General features: G+C 43.0%; 1 protein-coding gene across 23 annotated transcripts in view; it reads left to right on the top strand.

Moving 5' to 3' along the window:
* The window catches only part of RBFOX2 (RNA binding fox-1 homolog 2), a 173,493-nt gene that overhangs the window by 36,638 nt on the left and 116,819 nt on the right, over window positions 1-20,036 (top strand). The gene's annotated exons all lie outside the window — the stretch shown is intronic.

Genomic DNA, 20,036 nt, shown 5'->3' with positions numbered 1-20,036 from the left:
ACAAATGAAATTTAATGGTTGTGAGATACAACTGTCACACATTAAATCTCCCTTCTTAGAATGAAGTTTTTTCCAGTGCTCTGCAGCGCTACTGCAAAGCAGAGTATGAACCAGTGTAGCAGGAAATTAATATGCACGGAAAATCAATAATGCAGCACATTTCAGTAATGAGCAAATAACAAAACCAAAATCAAATTCTTTAATACTCTCAGGTACTGCTATATAAAGAAAGTGATTTTCATCATCTCTTGATGAGGTCTGGGTATATGTAACAACAGCTTAATGGGAGATGTTTTTATGAAGGAAGTGCAGCATAGTGCAGCCTCAGCAACTGAAGAGCTCCAACCTTTGGTGCCTGGTATGTGTGCGTGAGTTCTCATATAGGAGGAAATTGTTCAGAATGTCTGCTGGGATATATTAAACTGCTAACTAGCACAAATAAATACTACGCACAGGGATGCTGGGAGAGTTGTGTTCCTACTCTATCCAGGCTAAGTAAGGTAAACTAGATTGAGAGGCAGAGCCAGTCTCAGATCCTTAAAGTGGTTCGTATTTGCTTTTGGCTTTCCCAGTCTGGTGGCACCCTCTGCACCCTGTTTTGTGCTTCATTTTACTTACCCATTTAGGCATGTTCTATTTTGGTATGTACCAGTATGTCCCACTTCACAGATTTCCTCTTTCTCATCCTGTAAGAACTCTTCTGATTTGAAAGTCCAGAACTGCTGTTACTGGCAGGTCACCAGATCAGCAGAGATGGGCACAGAAAGCTGTACAACAGCCAGGGCGTGAAATGAGAATTACAGCCTGGGCAGCCGTGGAGGGCTCTGTATGGGTGAACACAAGGAATAATGAATGTTAGCAAGTATGTGTATTTAAGATGGCAGGTAGCTTTATGGAATTTTCTTGGAGGACAAACAGCTTCAGTTTAACTTGTGTGTTTTCATTTAGCAAATACTTGTAAAAATATTTTTGGCTGGTTTGTTGTTGTTGGGTTTTTTGTTTGTTTTGTTTTTTTCTTCCTACTCTTGACAACATTTTGATCTGTGGTAAGTGTTTGTCCTTCTGTCTTGCTTGTGTCCCTGAAGCAGCTTAAATTCAGATCTGATTTTCACTAATGAGGTTTCAAGGCTTTTAGCTAATCTGATTGGGAGCCTCTAACTTGATAGCAGCAGAAAAAGAAGTCTTCCATTGCCACAGGCTGGGGATGGTGTGGGAGAGTCAGGAATGGCTGATCCATCACCTGCCTTTTTGCACTGGGAAAGGAGGAAGTGGTGTGGGAATATGTGTAGGGATCCTCACCCTGTAACAGAGCAGTTATGAGATGCAGGAGCAATTGTGTTGGATTTGAGCTGGTGAGGGTAAGTCAGTGTGTCTTGCTGTTTCCCGTTGCAGTTCTTTATTGTAAATACTTGGACTGTGCTTTTTTTCCAGAGCGTTTTCTTAAGGAGAAGTAGCAAAGCAGAGCTTATTTTTAGGGCTTTTCATCCGGTGGCCACAGTAGTCCTGCCAGAAATTCTGTGGATGTAACTTGCCCTTTCTTTCACTTTATGTAGCATCCTACTCATTCCCTTGTTTGAATGTCCTTTTCATTCCTTCAGGCTCTAAATGCCGTTAATTGCTGTCTGCAAACCTTTCACTATGCTGTTTTTACACCCCCTAGTGGTTAAATCATACCCAGATGGTTCCAGGTTACTGTGGATTTTCTTCCTGCCAATGGAAGTGTGTGATTGGTTTGAGTCCTTGCTTTGGCCATTTGGGAATGTTTAGCTCTCCAGTACGGAGTTTTTTTGTACCTTCTCCTAAGTATTTAAGCTTTCTCTTGTCATCATGGATGGGCAGCAGCACTGAAGCATATGAGATGGGGTTCATATTGAGGCTGTTTCTCTCATAATTCTGGTGTTATGTGATTGCTTTATGATAAACCCAAAGCTTTGGGTTGTTGCACAGCCTTCTTGTTCCTCACCTGCCCTGCCAAAGCACTGGCTTACTGGACTTTTGTGGTGATAGGCCCTGGGGAGCATGTATGCTAAATCATTATTGTGTAAGTTTGCCTAAAAAGAGGCTTTCTGTTGCTGAAGTGTTGCATTACTGGATCTGTCTTGCAGCCGTGTCAGGATCTGGGACTGTTCTCAAGAATTCAAGGTTTGCCCTGGGGATGTCTAATGCATGTTCAGGAATGGGAGATGCCCTTCCTTCTCCCCAGAACTAGGCTGATGGTAGGGACAAAGCCCTCTCTGTAAAGGGAAAATAAGGGAAGTGCTAGTGTAACATTGCTAACTGAGATGAGAACCAAGTCTTTTGGTGAGGAGAGCTTATTCTCTGGGGACTATTCAGTTCTTCATCTCTCTGTTGGTTCTGCCAGCAAAGTGGTATTTCTTTTTTTGTAATGCGAGTGCCTGCCTAAAACGCAGTGAACCAAGACTTCCTTACTTCATTTCCCAGGCTGTGACAAACAGCTCTGAGGTACCGTGAGTCGGTCTCAATACGGAAAATGACTGGTACAGCTATCCTGATATACTTTTACATACAGACAAACTCATCAAGTGTACATCCGCTGCTTCCAAAAAGCTATTCCACGCTGACTGTGCCAGCTCATTTTGTATATAGCCAAGGCCTATGTTGTATTGCTCTAGTGCTTTTTATGTCCAACTGTATTAGACATGATATCTGAGATTTGTTAGAGTGATGAATACTGGCACTTATGTGGCAGAATTTGGCAGCTGCACAGAATAATTTTGTTCCCCAACAGGAAGCAAAATGAGCAAGAACACCTTGTTTAGCTGCCACTGAAGGGAAGAGAGGAGGAGAGAGAGTTTATGGAAGCAGGAGGTAATTGCATACATTAGAACTGGGTCAGGATGTTAGAGCTATTATACCTCTTCTGTTATGGAAAGTGATCCTCAGCTATCACAACCGGTTAGGATATTGGTTTGAAGCCTCTTTTAAAAGCTTGTACTTCTGAGTACAATTCTTAAATCAAACTGGGCCATTGGCTTGGTGCTAATGTGGTGGAAACATCGTTACCTATCACAAGTGACACTTCCTTCAACAGCTTAATTTCAGTGACTGGTTTTCCATCTGAGCACTCACCAAGTCTGACCTGTTGTTCTCGTGTGTGTAGATGAGACTGCAGCCCAAAGTAGTGTGGGTGCCCATGGCAACTGCTAGGAACAGCTTTATCAGTATCCCCTCAGTTTGAGTTCAAGCTTAAGGTGAAATGCTGTTAAATCCTCTCCAATTGTCAGGCTGTTCCCCTGGGTCTTTACTCACTTGCTGCTTTGGGATATCTGTTGGGGCATCATAGGCTGCAGGAGGATGCATGTGCTCACTTCCCTGGGGCTGCAAGCTGGTCTGGGGGAGCTGAACTGCAGTGGTGGCAGTCTGTGAGAACAGGAAGCCTCTCCTGTTGCTTTTTTCCCCCTGTTTGTTTTCTTTGCCCAGTCCCTCCAGATGCGGGGAGTTTGGCAAGGAAGCCCTTCATCCTGAGATGTGAAGGGGGTGTGTGAGCTCCCATAGGGAGGCAGGACAGCAGGTCACCAGGCTTCCGTTGGAGCTGGATGCACAGAGGCACTGCTGCTCCCATTGGTGGTCTCTGCAGCAAGCAGCAGGGATCTCAGCACAGAGTTCAGAGCGGGAAGCCTCTGTCCTTGCTCATCTGTGGAGTCTGAGACCCCTTCACCTACCTTCCTCTTCTCTGTCCTGTGGATGAAGTGTGAATTGGGATATTGTCACAACTTGATTAGCAGCTGAGAGGTTCAGCATGGATTAGGATACCCACAAAAAATTCTCTTGGTTTCGTATCGCCAGACTGACATGCTCTTACCATGAAGCAAGACATGCTCCCTCCAGGAGGGACCCAGAGGAAAATGGTTTGGGCACTTGTTGTTTTTACTTGTACCATGATAGCACCAGCCATGGTCCCTCCTATTTGTGGAACAAAGACTTCCTGTCTCAAGAGTTTAAATCTAAGTAGTGTTCCTGACAAGTGTTTTGGTCTTTAATTTGTTTTCCTGCTTGTCACTATGAAAATCCCTCTAGTATGTACGTTAACTGGCTCGTTAGCCCCTGAGATGGTGGCAGTGGAAGTGTTAAGTTATTCAGGACCTATAAAGGAGGGTGATTTGTGGATTTTTGGTATGTTTGTTACTTATACTCTTAGTTCAAAGAGTGTATTTGACAAAAATTTTTAAACTGGGGGACAGACAGAGGTTCTAGAGAGGCTTAAATAAAATTTTGACATCTTACTCCTCAAGTAAATAGCCAGGACAGAGATCAGGAAGCGTGTGAGGTCCTCTGTAAAATAAGGAAGACCAGGCTTGGTGTTCCTAGTGCTTTTGAGGAGTGCCTCTTTGCTTGAAAGCAATCAACCCAAAATTTGTGATGGGACCATACCAGTGATGGTCTAAACATCTTCCTTATGTTCAAAATGAGGTGAATTAGGGTAAGGTTGCCAAATCTGCTGTGTCCTGGCTCCTACAGCCTCTCTTCAGGCAAGCAATGAAATGTTTTCACACAGTACTAGACAGGACCGAAGGGATATTCTATTACTGACCTAACTGCAGCGTCCCATAGAAAATAACAAGCTTCATTTCAGAGAATGTGGTCTGGGCAAAAATGTCCAACTTGTTCAGGAGATGAGAAGCATCTGCGAGGCAGCTGCACACAGAGGGGGGGTTCAAAGGTGTGTAGTGGGGTAACTACTGGGGGTGTTACTGCTTCACTAAGCTGTGAAAAGTGTGGGAGAGTTCAGATGTGCTTATGGAAAGCCATTTAACACTGCAGAAGAGGAGGAGCTTGAGAGATCCTCTACTGGATTGCATCCCACACTACTTAGAACTCTCAGCACATTCAAAGGTAAGAAAGTGTTGATAGAGTGGAAGAGAGTTAAGTTAAAGCAATGTAAATTGTGACATCTCGAGAAGGAAAATAGAGAACAGAATGTACAGATTGAAGTTGAAATAATTAAGGATGAATTGGAAGAGGACAGGTAAGATCCACTGAGACTAATCTAGTGATACGTCTTCCCTAGATCCAGAACCATCTTGGCCAGACACTTGGTTGATCACTTGAAGCACAAAGAAGTGGTTCCTTGTTTTCTCAAGGCCAAACTATATCCAGAAGAAGCTACAGGAAGATACAGCAAGTAGGATTAGAAAAAAATTGTAAAACATATACCACTAAATAACTTAACTTGATATAAACCTGGTTTCTGAAATTTCCCTCTGAACCAAGTCTCTCTGCTTATATTGGCCACATTCCCCTAAATCTCTCCTTTCCTTTATTTAGCTGATTTCCTAGCATCAAAATCCATAAATAATACGGGAAACATGATGTCTTGCAGTTGACACAAGCCTTGCAAACAGATCACTCTGGCTGTATATGTATTCTTCTTTTCCCTCATGTCTGCTGCCTTCGTAGCCTTCAAGGTGGGGGATCCTTTCCTTACAGAACCCTGAATACCTTCCATAAACAATCCAGCATCCATACCGATGCATGCCTGTCTCCTAATCAATAACAAGAGAGAATAAGTAACCGTGTGGAGAAAAGCTGTATGAGGAGAGGTAGTTAAGGAGTGCATCTAATTCAGATACATGGGAAGACTTCCTGACAGTAAGCTCCTTAAGTCCTATAAACAGCTTCTCAAGGGAAGTAACAAATACCTTGCTGATGAATAGTCCGGCCAAAGCTCTGGGGTTATAAGGCGTTGGCAGGAAATGGGCTGGATGATGTAATACGAATTCCTTTCATGTTTGAGTCCTCTGATTCAAGCAATTTCTCATCTCTGCTTGGGGTTAAAGAGGAGATGTGAGTCATCCTTTGAAAGGACCAGGACTCCACGTTTTCTCATGTGATGTGAGCACTGGAGTGTTACCCAGTGTCTGCAAGAGTCTTGGAGACTCCCAAGACCCTCAGTTCCTTTGGCAAGAGGGACAGCATCTTGTTTAGATTTTTCCTGCTGAATGATTATGCTAGAGTGTGGCGCGTGTTAGAAGCAGTCTGCAAAAGGATCAGTTGGAGGACCAAAACCAAATGGTGCAGAGAAAACAGCCTGTTGATGGATATGATATCCTATTGAGGGTATGAAAGCAGCTATTCTGGGTCAGACAGAAGGTCTCTGCCTTCCAGTGTTCTGGCTTTGACAGTGTCTAATAGCAAGTACTTAAAGCAGAGGGAGCACCGCCAAGATTCAGTGATACTTCCCCTCCTCTGTGCTCTTCAAGCAATCCTGTGGCTTTGGGATTTCCTGGCCATAGATTTTTATTCTTTTTTTTTTTCAAGTCACCTGTGATAGATTTTTTCTTTATTGAATTTGTCTAAATGGTTTCTGAGCCTGTCTAAATCTTTGGCATCCGCAACATCCTGTGGCAACAAGTCCCTGCTTTAGGTATGTTTTATGGGGAAAAAGTTCTTCTGTGCTGCTCTACTTGAAACCAAAGTGCTTTTGAAGCTCTGGGTGAGGGGGGCTTGGGATCCTCAGCTTGCACAGCTGCACTGTCACCGCATGAGTGCGGGTTTTCTTCCTGGAAAGGGTTTTCTTTCTTGGAAGAAAAACCCACAAAACCAAAACAAACGAAATCACGGAAGAAAATTTAAGCAGCTTATGTGAACTTTGTATATATTTTTTTCCGAATAATACCTGCGCAGCTGTTGTTTCTAGGTACCCCTAAGTGCCCCAGCGCGTTGCTGGTGGACAGCCCGGGCTCTTGGAGCCTCGTCTGCGGCCCCCGCGCCCTGCCCTGCCCTGCCGTGTAAGCGGGAGGGCCCCGGGAGGTGCGGGGGGCGAGTGCGGGAGCGCGGGGCAGCCCCGCGGGCCGGGGCGGCGCTGGCGCTGGGCTGCCGGGAGAGGGCAGCCGGCGCACGGCCAGCGCTCCCCGCCCCGCCCGCCCGCACACCCGCGTCCCGCTGCCGCCGGGGCTGCCCTGGCGCAGCCCTCCCGCCGGGCGGTAGGTAGGGCGAGAAGGGCTGAAGCAGCAGGGAGAGAGGGGAGAGGTGGTTCGGCCTCTTGGCGTCCCGCGAGCATTTTGGGGGTGACTCCTCATGTGTTCTGGACAAGGGAAGTTTTGTTCAGAGGGATGGGGAGAGGATGGGTCACTGCCTGAACCCAGCACGGGCAGCATCCAGGGAGGGCACAGATAGCCCCTCCACGGGAGCTGTGTTGACATTTCGTTCTTTCGAGAGTCATGGTGGAAAAGATTTCCATTATGCAAGTCTTTAATCTGTTCCAAAATGTCTCAGGGTGAGGAGAGGAGACACACAGGAGGGATGTTTGAGAAGGAGTGCTCCTAATAGAGCTGCTTTTAGAGGGGAGCCTGAGCAGGCGATCTCTAGGCTTTCCTGGCTTGGGCAGGCTCCTGGCCCGAGCTGGTTTGATCCAGAGGCACGGTGCTGCACGACATTGCTGCTGCTCAGAGGGCACCGCAGGGTGGTCTCCTTCGAGCCCACAGAGGCTGTGCTGGAGTGGTGGGTTTTCTCCAGTGTATATTCCGCACATCATGAAATCTCACAGCTTTCAAGCGAATGGAGCGTGTGTGTGTGTGCACGTGCACATGTGTATGTGTGAATAAATATTATTCTCCCATCCTAATTTTTTTTTTAAAGGAGGCTAGAAATGCCAAGAAATTCAACTGGTCAGTGTAGATACAGAACCTGGGAAGATGCTGAAAAACATCAGATGCTTATGGTCAGATCCTTTACTAAAGGAAATTAAGGCAACAACAGACATACACTGCTAATTTTTAAGGGCCAATCATGTCAGATCAATTTAGTTTTTTCCTTTGACATGGCAGCAGGCCTGGCAGATGGAGAAAGCTACTGGCTTTGGACCCCGTCCCACATGACCTTTACATAAACTAGGCAAATGAAAGGTGAAATTAAGAAGGGGCTGAGTGCCTCACTGGAAAACCGTATGTGGAGCAATTATATCATGCTTGTCTCTGCGTGTGTGATCTGGAGTCTTAACATGGTCTGGCCTGGCTGCTCTGCTGTTCTGTACTGCTCATCAAACATGAGGGTAATAAAACAGTGACTGAATATGTGTATGTGCAAGGGCTGGTAGCCTTTGGAAGGTAGGATTAGACGTCAGAAAGATCACAGTGAATTGCAGAAATGGCCTGAAATCCAACAATGTGAAATTAAACAAAACCGAGCTGTATTAACAAAAGGAACTGTATATGCAGTATAAAATGGAGACTTTACTGGCTAACAAGGAATATTCAAGGAAAGATCTGGGGTAATAGGAAATAACAGACTGATTATTTGGTGCTATTTTTTGTGATCTTAAAAACCTGGAATGCATTTCCAGGTGTGTCACATAACTGCAGAAGGTAGTTATTGTTTACAGCTTGGTACAGAAAGGGGAGCACTGTACCTACTTTTAGCACTTCAGGAAATACAAAGGCAGAATCTGAAAATAGTCCAGGGAAGAACAAGAAACAGAGGCTCAGAGAGCCTGACACAGGAGGAAAACACCAAGCTTGTTCCTTCTTTTAAAAAAGAAAGTAGAAAGTATGGAGGATGGGGGTTGGTTATTTATTATGTCCATTGAAGACAGCTAAATTTGCATCAAGGATGGCTTAAATTAGATATTATGGGGTAAACCAACATTTTCTGATTCAATGTAGTGAAGCAGTGGAACGGTAATTTAGGGGACCAGAGTTCCAGTTTCTAGGAGTCTGTAATAACAAGTTAGGCAATTCCTGATGGATGTTTGTCTAAACATGCTCTGTGCTGTCTCTGAGCATGGAGGGCCTCTTGTCTCCCCTGCCCTGTATTTGTGTTGTTTTGTGACAGTCAAAAGCCAGTTGTTACCATCTACATTGTTCCACAGCCATATGACTGCTGTTGTCTTGGGCCTTTCTCTCTCTTTTTTTTTTTTTTTTTGTGGTGTGTCTAAATTGTAAGATAGGATGCTCTTCTGCTCCTATATGATCTTAAAAGTGATAGAGTTCCTTTTTTTGTGACAGCTGCCTCAGCTCTGTTTTTTCCTGAGCTTGCTTATTACTCAAAGGGTGCAGGGTATTCAGCATCTCTGAGTCAGTCCTTCCCTCTGTCTCACAGTAATAATATATATCATGTATGAGCCTTGGAGTTGTTTGGTGTCTTGATTTCCCTTTAAGCTCTCTGGTCAGATCTCCATTATGAATGTGTTTCCAGGAAAGATTATTATTATTATTTTTTTTAATTAACATAAACAACCCCCTCCTTGTTACCCTACCTGCAACTCGCCCTGCACGAAGAAAGGACTGAGAGAGTTCAGGAGGAGCGTTTCCTCAGTCTGGGCACGGAGAGTGCTTCCCTGTGGCTGAGATCTGCTGTGGGAGGGCAGCCCGTGTGCCTTACCCCGAGTGCAGCAACCGCTTCCCCGCCCCGCTCAGTCCGGCTGCTTCAGCAGGACCCCGAGTAAATGAATGGGATTGCTTTCTGTTCTGCTGACATCTCCTGCATGGTGAGTGAGCAGCTCTGCATTGGCTGGGCAAGGATGCTGTGTGCAAGCAGACTACCTCAGTGAGCTACGCAGATGCTCCCGAGAATAGCTGGTGGATGGAAGATGGTTTCATTCGTCTTAGTATTAAGGGAGAGGTATTTCCAGGAGTAGCATAACGTTGCTCGGAGCAGGCATTTGCCAGATGGTTTCAGCTCCCCTGAGGCTTTGGGATGTGAAAGGGAAAGGGCCAGGAACACACTTCTGATTCATTCCATTAGTAGATTAATCGGCACTGTCCTGGCTTAATAAGTCTCTTAGATTTCCCAGTGGAAATGGCACATGTAATTCTGCCCAGGTCATGCTCTGCACACCTGTGTTGAAGCTTTCACAGTAAGATGGTGTGCTTCTGCAGGCAACATCTGCAAAACAACACTGGGGAGCAGGGGGGCAGGATTTTTTGATGGTGGGAAACAGGAGAAAATTTTTTTAGTAAGTACTGTTAAAGAATGCTTATGGGAGCATGAGATAGATTGTGAGAGCATGCTTGAATTCTTCTGCCTTTTGGTGGGGGATGTATTTAAAAATTTTTGCAGTGGTAGTTTGATGTTATGAGTCTTTTTCCACCCCCCTCCATTCTATATTAATTGCCAACTAGATTGCATTTTCCAGGAAGTCTGTGATTAGAGGACAAGGATGCTCTTCCTGATAAAGGTCAGAGGCTGCTGTCTCCAGAGGCTGCTGCTAAAATCATGAGCACTATCTCACTGATTTTAACTGAAAACCGGAGCAGATGCTGTGCTGCTATTTACTTGGGGGGGCAGTCCCCCACAACCTGTCTCTTCCCGCCTCTGTCTCCAAAGGCCAACCAATTGTTGGGGAGTGGATTTAGTTGCTGCTGCCCCACAAAGGAGAATGTTTGTAGCAGGTTTGTAGCTCGTGGCAGTTTTAGCAGCAATCTGCGTTTTTAACTCTTTTGGTGCCTGTGGATTTTGACGAGCTGCACTCTGATGTCACACCAGGACCAAACTGACTTGCTGCCAGGCCTAATAAAGGTTTAGCAGTAGGATTGTATCTAATGAGACCCACTGAAATTCCTTTGCAGCTGGATTTTGTTGAGGAGAGACTTCAGGTACTGCCAGCAAACTCATCGTTGCCTTTTCTGGTCCCTTGTTCCTGCTACACCTGGGCTATCCTTTCTTACAGGTCAGGAGGACAGCAGTGGCTAACACTGGCAACAGTTTGATCGTCATCTATATTTCTGGGGCACCTGTCACCCTGGCTCCTTGCCATGGTCTCCCTAAGCTAAAACAGTGCTGCTCATTTCCAAGTGCTTCTGGAACATCTTGTTTTCCAGCCATTTATGGCAGCTAGCTCTGATCCTTTGCAGGGTCTGGAGAAAGACTGACAGGGGCCAAAGAAATAAATGTCATGAGACTCCGGAGCTTTCTGTTGAAAGCTGAGATAGAGATATTTTACATCCCGTGGTATATGTAGCTAGATTTAGGCTCTTTGGTATTTCCAGTAGAATGGCATTTCAGAACTGGGAGCTGAACTCTGACAGCAGCGTTGTCCCCAGTTGCTGCCAACTTCACCCCGGACAGAGAACTGCTGTTTTTCTTGAGCAGCTGCTGCTGTGGAGAAGAGTATGGGAAAAGTGATCGTCTCTGAAATAATTTGAAATATACTGACACAATAGACAGACAGAGCCAGCCATCTGAATTTCACTCAAGAATTAATCTAATCACTGTGTAATATGTTCTTACTGGTCTATGCTACCTAAAGGGCAAACTTAACTACATTAGGCACAATTTGGAGCACTTGATTTCCTTCAGACTTAGAATCTGGATACAGCTGACTATCCATGTACGTATTTCGAGGTTTCTGGGCGTCTCTAATCCAGTTTGTAGTGACATTAGCATTAGATAACCATAGCAAGGCCTTTATCTGAAAGGAAACGTGCATTCTTCAGGTCACACAAGGATGAAAAAAGATTGTTCTGGTTACTGTTGCTTTCTGGAAATTTGGGAACAGGGAGGAATTTAATATATTATTGTTGCTTTGTTATCTGAATGAGTAGCTTCTCTAGCAGTTACAATAGCTGTCAGACAGTATGGCTACACTTCAGAGCTGAAATTTGGATTAGGATAAGATGAGAATGTATTGCATAGGACCTAGGACACAATAAATGCACATGTTGACTAGCCATAATTAATTCAAACCACTCATCTCATCTAAACTCAGTGTGAGTGAGTTGCTACTCATTCAGTGTGTCTGTCTTAGAAAGGGATTGGAAGAGTAAGAAAGTTGCAATCAATCTCTAATGGAAGAGTCTAATTTTGCCAGGATTTGATCAGAAAATGCAATGGAATGGAATTTACAGTACTGTTTGGTTGGTTGTTTTTGTTTGGTTGGTTGGTTTGTTTGGTTTGGTTTGGTTTTGGGGTTTTGTTTCTTTTTTTTTTGTTCATAGTTGGATGTTGGGGAAAGAAGCCTTAATTTGAGCTCAGCTGAAGGTGTTTGAAGGTCACAGTATGTGACCCCACACAGACTGCAGTGATGTTGAAGACCGGATCTATAGCTGCTCTGCTTCTGTGAGGGCCAAAATCCTCCTGATTCAAGTTAATCAGCTGACACAAGTGCCAATTTGTTGGAACATCCCATGTTGCAAACTCTGTGTTTTTAGTACTTGCTGCATGTGAGATCTGCAGAATGGTAAAATGGCCTGTTAAAAGATACAGGTAGGTATCTAGCCATATGCCTTCTTGGAAGTCCCATATTAAATATATACATTAAAAAGACTTTAAAGAATGGTTTCTCTTTTGCTTATAAAGCAGGAGAACAGTAGTGCAGTTAGTCTTTACATACACACACTTTTCTAAATTGTCTTATGCTCATAATTCCCCGAGGGACCGGTCAGATGGAGTGAGCTGTTTACTGCAGCCATGAGAGTAATCCAGCTGGATGGTGGTGGTGCAGGTATGGTTAAGGACTGCTTTGCTCTGAATGAGATCAGAAGCAGAATTGCTTTTCTGACAACTGACCTTTGCTGATCGTTTTGGGATATTGTATTCTATAACTAAAATTTTCCAGTAGCATTTCTGTCATCTAGAAATCTTCCTCTGTTTTATATCTATTTATACTTCTTGTCTTCTGCTTTATTAATGCCTTTTACATTTGAACAGTCTGCCTTTCCTTTGTGTGGTTTGACAATTGCCAATACCCCTGTTTGAAATATTTTGCTTTTAGTTCTGTTAATGGAGATTTTGCCTGGGATTTCTTACTACCGTTATGTAATGGAAGTATCTGCAGTCCCTGACACGTGTGCTTGGTCTCCTTCCACCCACCCATAGTTATCTCAGGTTGATGCTGTGTTCCACCAAAGTCTTTTAGCAGTTTAGTTTTGTTGTTCCTCAGGAGATGTCATTCAGTGTTTATTGGTGTTACCCCTTCATTAGCTGCAGTCATTCCGTTCTTCCTTGCTGATTATGTACTTGTGCCGTTCCCCATAGTGAAGCCGTACTTCAGGCATTCAGCTGTTTTGTCTTCATTAGGTATGTAAGGCTGCTAGGTAATGTCATGGATTATTTTTCTTCTCAGAGGGTCAAATGAAAGAATGTTATTTGAATAAAAGAAGAAATAAAGCAGCTGTGACAATGAGGATAAAAAAATGCACAGAATGTAGTATTTGCTAAGCTGATTTCTTCCCTCTTAGAAGTGTATTTGCAGTTTACTTCTGGGGCTTATTAGTCTTTGAATCTTTCTAAGTTGGAGTGAATGCATTTTATGCTCTTAAAAAGGAATGTTAAACCCCAGTCTTCAAACTGAGCAATACAAGATAGAATTTTATTCCTGTCTCCAGAAACTTTACTATCCCAGGATTTGTAAACTGCTTTCTACACCATAGTAAATTAGATCGCAGCAGTACAGGGCCTCTAGATAAATATAGTAGCCATTATACCTTGATACAGTTGTATTGCCTAGGAAATTACTACTGTTATTGAAAAGGAATTTGCTCAGGGCAAGAGGGTATCCATTACTTCCTGAATAACTCGCTAACATTGTTAACCTTCCTTTACACAAACAAGCCAGGAGGAGTCCCTTTCTGCAGGATGGTATTACTCTCCATCTGTATTCCCCTTTATCATCAGCAGGCCTGAGCCAAAGTTTCAGCATATTAATAAACTCCCGTGTGGTCCAGGGAAGAGAGCTATGCCCTGTTCTTCCACTTTCTCTACTGTTACAATACTCTCATATTCATGTCCTTTCTTAATTTGCTGAGTTGTTGCTGTGCTGATGAATTGCTGATGCAGTATGGCCACTTGACATGGTAAGCATGGAGACAAAAAAATGGTGTAATGATGCTGTAGCTCCATTGATGAGGTTTTGGAAACAGTTTCTCTGTTGCCATGTGAAATCTCACACCTTGAATTGGATGCCATCAGTTCATCCTTTTGTATAACTTCCCTTGTGGACTATAGAAAGATGAATTGTTGATGTAGGAGCTGAGTTGCCTTTTTTTTAAATTTTTTTATTTATTTATGACTCCCTCTTCAGAGTCCACAACAAAAGAAGTACCCTATTTAGCACTGTCAAATAAGTCTAGGGCACAGAGAATCTTTCTGCCCTTTATCAGTTCAGCTGGACATTTTACTCCTGATTTAACACTAAAAATAGACTTTTGTTGGAGTTTGATGCTGTCTAATAATTTTCTGCTACTTAATGGAAAAATCGAAGTGAGATCAAAATTTGTGCTCTGGACATTACTAGTGAAGATATTAGGGCAGTTATTAGTTAACTAAACTTTAAAAAGTGTATATTTAAATACCAGGATTAGAACTTATTCTGATCCCCTCTTACAAGTACCTAAATGTATTTGCTATATGTCAATTCAGTATGGACTTTAGACTAGATCCAGGTATGACAGAATTGCAGAAGATACAGCTTGAAAATCAAGTCTGGGATGGCAACACAGCAGCTTGCTAGAATCTCCTCAGAAGGTACTGGGAATTGCAGACTTTGCTCCTAGTCCACCATAGTAAGACTGGCAGGTATATTTCACGGAAAATCCCACTTGGCTGCCCAAGCTCATGTTTGCTATATCCTGGGAGTGGCTGCATCATCATTCTGTTTCTGCAGGTGAATGCCCAAACCAGTATACCAGAGCACTAAGAATTCCTTACATCTAAATGCTCACATGCTCTTGAGCATTTAGCTTTGAATTCTCTGGGTTCACAGTTTAGTTTTATTGATGTGGGTGTTCTTGGTTTTAGTTTAAAAGTGTATTGCTGAGCTTTTTCTCTTGAAGAATTGACAGTGCCTTATACAGTGGTGCTCTTGAGCATAGTTGTGAGGGGAGGAAAATACCAAACAAACTCAAAAAAGCTTTTCTTGGGATCCATTTTCTTCCCTCCCCCCTTGAATGATAAGCCTGTGAATTGAGATCTCCTGAAGTTTATTTAAGGACTTAAATTTAATTACTGTGTGAAGTCAGTAGCAGGACAGTCCTTGAAAATTATTGGGTTTGTTTGCATGTGAGGGTGTTTTATTGTTCCAAGCTTTCTGATTTTTGTGGAAGATAAACTAGCTCTTGATAGTTTTGCTTTTAAATAAGTAGTCTCTTTTCAGAAACCTCTTGCTGTGTAGCTGAACCATACCTGCAGGAGAGAGAATAGGAATCCAGTTTTCCAGTAATGAAATGGGTTGCTCTATAACAAAATGGCCTTTTTTTTTTTTCCCCTTGTAATATGCCAACATTTGGCTTATTTGCTTGGCAAAACATCTGAAAGGGATTGTGGTATTTTTTTCTGGGTGATTTATTGTATGCACTTTGTGTTCTTGCTTCCTTTCATAAACAGGATAATGCAGAAAGAGGCTTCCTGGAGTCCTTTCGGATGTTAAGAGGAAATCTACCTTGTGGCTCAGAAATTCTTATAATCATAGATAATGCCAGGATCCTGAGCAGAGGGAGTCTTTGCAAATGAGCAGTACTCTGCCGCCAGGGTAGTCTCCAGCGGCACCGAAAGGAGCAAACCAACCTCAAAGAAGATCCTCTTATCTCCATAGGAACTGCATGTGTGCCCAGGGCTGCCTTCTGTGCTTCTCCCCAGATAGCTTCCAGCCCCATTTCTAATATTCTTTATAAAAACCAAAACAAACCCCAAATAAAAATCAACCAATCAAACCAAATAAAAACCGGCAAGACACAAGGCAAGCCCAAACCCACAGCTGGCAGGAGTCTGGTTCCCTTGTTCTCTTACCAGGACCTTCTACCAGAGTCAGATAAGCCATGGAAAGCAGCCGCTGAGTTGGAGAAACTTCTCTCTGGGTGCTGCAGAACATGTCACAGTTCCCATCTCCAGTCAAACCTTTTGTAGGTAGTTCTTGAAATGTTTGTAGTGGTGGGACAATGGTCTGAGTCTTCATCCTCAGTCTAAATCCAGCTTCCGCATAAAATATGAGAGCTTGGTCTGGCTGTTGGCTGTGAAAGTCACTGCTTTCCTTTGGTTTGAAATTAAATTTCCCTCTTCAATCTGCTCCAGCCTTGGGGTACCTTCCCTCCCACTCCCCAACCATGGAAAACTGCACGGTGAAGATGAACGTGTAGATTCAATAGCACTTACTAACCATAAAAGAATAATCTTTATTTTAGAGTTCAGCCTATTTTAAAGTGTTTTACAGTTTTGTTTGACAGGTAAGGTTGCCAGGAAGCCTTATTAAACATTAGGAATAGATATTTTTATGATCACTATTCTTTATTCATGTATCCTGAATGCTCTCCCACATGTGTTCAGGTACCCAGGTTAATTTGCACTTCCCTACCAGTAGCTTTCCACTGGCATCTTTGTTCCGCAAACATTCTATTATCAGACCCCATTTCATTTTTCACTCTGCTCAGCACTGGGCTGTTATTTTAGCTCTCATTAGTGGAAGAGTTCCAACATGGATGCCTCTAGGAAAGTTCAGATGCTGTGAAAATTGGTATTGGTGCCTTCCCCTGTAGCATTGCTTTCCTGATGCAGTCTTCTGGTATGACAGAAGCTGGCCGAGCTCAGCTAGCAGCAGCAGCACTTTAATAATAATGGGCTTCAAGAAACACCTGCATTTGGGGTTGCCATTGCACCACAGTGGTACTTTTGGCCTTGCAGCAGGTTTAATGTTAGTACTGCAGTTAGGGCTTGTTAAAGCTGCAAGTGCAGGTGATGCAGTTCAAAGCAGACTGCGCATCTTCCCAAGTGTCCACATCTAAATATGTTCACAGTTGTAGTTTGGTTAAAACCCACTTGTTATCTGGTTACATCCCTTTTGTTTGCAAGCTTGAGCCAGATAAGAGAACCGCAGAGCTGTTTGTTGGGTGACTGTTGGAACATCTTCCTTAGTTACTGCTGGAATGGAAAGCATTTCATTATCACAGACTGCAACAGCTGACTTTTCTCCAAATATAGAACAGAAATACGTATTGAATCCTTTGGCTCTTTCTTCAGTGTTGGGAATGTGTCTACCTTTTCCCCATAGTAGCAAATCAATGCAATTGCTGGAGTTTCTATTATTGAGAAGCTTTGAAAACCTCATTATCGTCTTCCAGCTTTGACTATGGATTTTGCCTCCTGTTGTTAGGATTCCCTTGTAAATTTTATTTTTCCCCTTTCTAATTTCCTTTCTATTTTCTTCTCTCAGCTTTTTTTTTTTTTTTTCCACTTGCTAGAATATATACAAGTGTTCAAGTGTGGGGATGTGACAAGGAAGCCCAATAGGCAATCCGTCTGTCTAGGAAAAATATGCCAGTGTACCTCTGGTCCCACTCAAGTGCTCAGTATGTACGTAGATACACTGGTTTGGTCTCTGTTCTCCTTACATATATCCAAATGCAATTGTCACAATCATTTTAACTAAGCTACCACTAATTTCTGTTTTTACAACTGATTGCTCTTTTCTGTCAAGATGGAATCTAATATGGACTTACTCATTTTCAATGTAACACTTCTTGAACTAAGAAATTGTTTTCTGTAATTTAGAAATTTGGAGGGCGTTCTTTGGCATTAGCCCCCCGATGCCTCCTGTGAATGTCGTTGCGTTAGAAATTCCTGATCAAATGGGTTTTTCCCTCTGTTATGAAGAGGTGCTCAGCTAGCCACTCATCCTGTGTGCTATCTAATGTGATTTCGGTAGTGTGTAGCAGGCACACCAGCTTGTACCCTGTCTTGAGCTTTATCTGCTAGAATGTTAATCCACGAGCATTTGAAATCATATGCCTCTGAGACACCATCAGCTAGAAAGAGATAACGTCAGTTTGAAACTGTGCTGTACCCGTTCCCCATTTGCCCACTCTGATCTCTCCTAAATAGGCTAGAACTTTTTGTAGAATATTTTTTAAGCATTTGGCTTATTTGAAACTTATATACCAGCAGTGGTTTTGGGTTCAATCTGTGTACATAACTGAGCAGCCACGATTACTCTTATGTCATTAAGGCTTTTGATACTGGTACAGAAGGAGGTAGAATTTTTTTTTCCTTTTTATCAGTGCCTGTTATTTTGCCAAAGACATTTAAATAATATTAAATATGTGGTTACTTGATCCTTTTTTTCTCTTTTTCCTTTTGTTACTTGCTAAGACCTTCCTTACCTCTCTAACAAACATTAGTCTTTCCAGACTGCTTTTTTCCCCTTTCACTTTGATTTACACAACAACCTCCCATCAGAGAAGAGGGACCAATGTTTCACTAGGCTGCAGCTCTCTGAACATTTTTCTAGTTGCTTGGTATATATTAATTTTAAAATATTTTTCTTTCTGCTTTTAATCTTTTTTGAGACATGAAAGATCCCTAAGAGATCATGTGTATTTCCACACACAGCAGCCTCTCTGAGTTCCCTGACACATATCCTGTAAAGCTCCGTTGTCAGGATTAAGACAAAGCATTTGCAGAGGATCCTAGCTACCTGTTTCAGAAGCCTGTCTTAGTTATGTCTGTCTTTCTGGAATAAGATGCATTGACATACTGTTGTCTTCTTGCTCTTTGGAGAATAGTTTTGGTTTTTTTAGGATAAATTTTTTTAGAAAAAAGTGTGTTGTATTGGTACTTTGTACAAACTATCTAATGTAATGGAAAAATCTGAATAAAAGCTTAAAGAAGGCGTAATAATTTGTCTAGTTGTTCCCCCCCAGTAGTTGTATTGACCAAGTAAATATTTTTCTTGCTTCTGAGGCTAAAATGGTTACCCCACTGCCACCTGTACTGTCTACAACTGTGGATAGTCTTAGGCATGCACCTCATGTTCTTAGTGTTGGTTTGAGCCTCTGGGCAGCAGCAGCGGCTCTGTCAAAGGGAGTCATCCTGCAGCCTCCTTTTCTGACCTGCCGGGTACTCCTCTCACTGCTTGAGAATACTGAGTGTTGAGAAACCTGCTCTTGCAGTTCATCAAACAGGGCTCCTGCTCCAGGACAAGGGTATTACATCACTGCTCTTCTCAGTAATCTTCTCATATACCTTCCATGGAGAGGTGGTGGCCTTGTAGCAACAGCGAAATAAATTTTGAGTCAGTATTTGGATGATTCAGGGAGGGTTCATGGGTCTTGTTTTGATTTGGAGGTTGAATATAACCTGCACAGCTGTGGAGTTGCTGGGATGATGCTTGTAACTAGTTTCAGTTGTTGACTGGGATGGTCTGTGACAAGTCTCACTTGTTGAAATTAAGGAACAGGCTTATTCTGAAAGTTTCTTTCCCCCCCCCATGGAAGAGTGACCTAAAGGATGAGAGATCCTGGGGAAGAAGGGGGAGAATTTTTTTCTTTTTTTCCCTTTTCTTATTTTTTTTTAAATTAGGGAACTTGATAGTAACTCTTCAGCTTAGTTTTAAACACTCATAATTTTCAAGTCTTTTATGGTAATACATATGAAGTAGGATTTATTTGGGTTTGCTCACCTGGTCCATGTGTCTTCTCACTTTCTCCTCTGCACACAAGGAATCTCAGCTTTCATTAAAATGTTACTTAAGATCATTTTTGGATCCTGATTCTGGATCAGAAGGAAACCTTAAAAATGCCATCAAGGTTATTTGGTGCAGAAGTGTCTGCTTGAGTCTGCAGGCTGGTTGAACTAGTCACTGCTGCTGGTGTGACCCTGCTGCAGAGATGTTAACAGAAGTGTCTAACCATGATGCAAATGTCAGCATTGCTGCTGTTTCACTCCTCTCAGAGCCTTTGAGAACAGGTTTATGGATCACATGCTTCACTCTTTGGAGACTGTGGTGCATAGGCTTTGGTGCCATAAGTGATTTTTAGGAACATTGCTTTTCACCTTCCCAACCTGACCCATTGTGCAAAAAGGTGAGAACAGATGGGGACCTGCGCAATGCCATAGTGGAACAGCCCTGTGACATCCCATGTTCCTGGAGGACCTTCTGCTCCTTCCCCTGAAAAGCAGGCTGGAAAATGGAGCGTCATCTTGCCTAGTCCCTAACTAGTACATCCCTATGACTGCTATGTCCTGGTCATGACAATAAGCCTTTTTTTCCCAGTTTTTATGTGTGACTGCAGTGACAGTCATGTATTTATTTCCTTAGAGCCCATTGGCGTCCTGTGTGTTCATGCCTGTTCCTGGGACAAGCCTGCCCTGGG

Source organism: Pseudopipra pipra, chromosome 5 (assembly GCF_036250125.1).
Source record: "Pseudopipra pipra isolate bDixPip1 chromosome 5, bDixPip1.hap1, whole genome shotgun sequence".
Lineage (NCBI taxonomy): Eukaryota > Metazoa > Chordata > Aves > Passeriformes > Pipridae > Pseudopipra > Pseudopipra pipra.
Note: the sequence above shows the minus strand (reverse complement) of the source record. Positions and strands in the feature narration are given on the sequence as shown.